General features: G+C 44.6%; 1 pseudogene; it reads right to left on the bottom strand.

Annotated features, from left to right (window-relative positions):
* Ldhb-ps (lactate dehydrogenase B, pseudogene) lies at nt 509-1,793 on the bottom strand (annotated as a pseudogene).

The following is a 2,148-nucleotide window of genomic DNA, read 5'->3' as shown; positions in this document are numbered from 1 at the left end:
CATCTAATTGATCTTAAGGTCCACTTACTAGGACTGCTTGGTGCTCGCTACCAACTGCAGTGCCAATAAGTGTTATAGAAGAGAGAACCCACATCCTTCCAGCATGTTTGCCTTGCCTTATACAGGCCACAGATTAATTTTTTTAAAAAAGATAGGTGATGAATATAATTAAGACATTGTACTCACATATAAAATTGCCAAAGAATAAATAAAATGTATTCTTTTAAAAATAATTTTTTTCTTGGAATCAAAATTTCTTCCATACCCAATTCGTTTTGTGACTCTGTAATGTTAATGGGAGGTTTGAAATGGGTAAACGGCACATACAGATGTATAAAAAAAAAAAAAGTTTTTATAATGATCTTTATAAAACCAGTGATCCTAAAACTGGGATTCTGGTAACTTAAAATATATTATCAAGCCACGCATGGTGGCACACGCCTTTAATCCCAGCACTCAGGAGGCAGAGGCAGGCAGGTTTCTTTTTTTTTTTTTTTTTTTTTTTTTTTGCAATTGCTAACTTTATTTGATCAGGAGCTCCTAGTGCAAACATCAAACAAGCCTCGGCTTTGATCTGTGAGCTCATATCACATGTCAGGGAAGAAGCAAACTGTGACCTACATACAAGGTTGAAGACTAAAGGTTCACGGTCACATTGGAGGTTTGTGTTCTACAGCCTAGAGACTGGCAGTCACAGGTCTTTGAGGTCTTTCTGGATGTCCCACAGGGTGTCCGCACTCTTCCTGAGCTGAGCAACCTCATCGTCCTTCAGCTTCTGATTGATGACGCTGGTCAGCCCCCGAGCGTTGAGGATACATGGGAGACTGAGGAAGACTTCGTTCTCAATGCCGTACATTCCCTTCACCATGGTAGACACGGGGTGAATCCGGGAGAGGTTTTTCAGCATGGACTCGATGAGGTCAGCCACGCTCAGGCCGATGGCCCAGTTGGTGTAGCCTTTGAGCTTGATGACTTCATAGGCACTGACCACCACCATCTTATGCACCTCCTTCCAGTTCTCACTGTCATTGTCTGTCCCCATTTCTGGATTCAGTTCCTGGAGGGAGACTCCTGCCACATTCACCCCGCTCCACACAGCCACACTGGAGTCTCCATGCTCGCCCAGGATCCATCCATGGCAGCTGCTGGGATGAATGCCAAGCTTCTCTGCCATGAGGTAGCGGAATCGAGCAGAATCCAGATTGCATCCGCTTCCAATCACACGGTGCTTAGGTAGCCCTCTCAGTTTCCAGGTGACATAAGTCAGAATATCCACTGGGTTGGAAACCACGATGATGGTGCAGTCAGGGCTGTATTTGACGATCTGAGGAATGATGAACTTGAACACATTGACATTTCTCTGCACCAGGTTGAGCCGACTCTCCCCCTCCTGCTGGCGCACTCCTGCGGACACCACCACAATCTTAGAGTTGGCTGTCACAGAGTAATCTTTATCGGCCACAATTTTCGGAGTCTGGAGGAACAAGCTCCCGTGCTGCAGGTCCATCATCTCTTCTTTGAGCTTGTCTTCCAACACATCCACCAGAGCAAGTTCATCAGCCAGAGACTTTCCCAGAATGCTGATGGCACACGCCATACCCACTTGTCCAACGCCCACTACAGTGATCTTGTTGTTCGGGACGGCAGCCTCATCTTCTGCAACTGATGCAATGAGCTTCTCCTTAAGGGTTGCCATCTTGTCCAGAAAAGAGGAGGCTCTGCGGCGCGCTGAGGGAGGAGAACCACTGCAAAGTCAGCAGGCTGCTGCTCTGCGAACCGCAAACTCTGGCTCTCGGCAGGCAGATTTCTAAGTTCGAGGCCAGCCTGTTCTACAAAGTCAGTTCCAGAACAGCCAGGGCTACACAGAGAAACCCTGTCTCGAAAAACCAAAAAGAAAAAAAGAAAAAAAAATATATATATATAATCATATTGTAACTTTCAGCTAAAATAAGAAATATAAAGAGGAAATTGGAGTTTAGAAAAATCAGGAATAATGGTGACTTTTAATGTAATATTAAGTATCTGAGACTTTATTTGAATAAAAAAAGACTTTAAAAGAAGAAAGCCAAGGCTGTGGTGACAGCAACTCCCATATGCTACAGAGAATCATCTAGAAATAGAGTTGGAACTGGTCATCAAAAATGATAG

Source organism: Mus musculus, chromosome 19, assembly GCF_000001635.26.
Source record: "Mus musculus strain C57BL/6J chromosome 19, GRCm38.p6 C57BL/6J".
Lineage (NCBI taxonomy): Eukaryota > Metazoa > Chordata > Mammalia > Rodentia > Muridae > Mus > Mus musculus.
Note: the sequence above shows the minus strand (reverse complement) of the source record. Positions and strands in the feature narration are given on the sequence as shown.